General features: G+C 30.8%; 1 protein-coding gene across 1 annotated transcript in view; it reads left to right on the top strand.

Moving 5' to 3' along the window:
* LOC119587290 overlaps positions 1–214 on the top strand; it is a 7,287-nt gene that overhangs the window by 337 nt on the left and 6,736 nt on the right. The window lies entirely within an intron of this gene.

Below are 214 nucleotides of genomic sequence, written 5' to 3'. Positions count from 1 at the left end.
TACATATTGTACATACATTTATACATATATGTTTGTTTACTGAAACATATAAAAGGGTGTGTACTTTCGTCTATGCATGTATGCCCTTTCTCAAATTTCTGTATTTTTGTGTATTCGATTCATTAGTTCATATTTTTTTTCCGTTTGTATTTCCGCTAGAGCCACTAAGTCTTATTTTGATTAAATATTAGCGACATCCAACGGGTCACCTATA

The sequence above is a fragment of the Penaeus monodon genome, chromosome 22 (genome assembly GCF_015228065.2).
Source record: "Penaeus monodon isolate SGIC_2016 chromosome 22, NSTDA_Pmon_1, whole genome shotgun sequence".
In the NCBI taxonomy this organism is placed as follows: domain Eukaryota; kingdom Metazoa; phylum Arthropoda; class Malacostraca; order Decapoda; family Penaeidae; genus Penaeus; species Penaeus monodon.
This window is presented reverse-complemented; position numbering and strand designations above follow the sequence as displayed.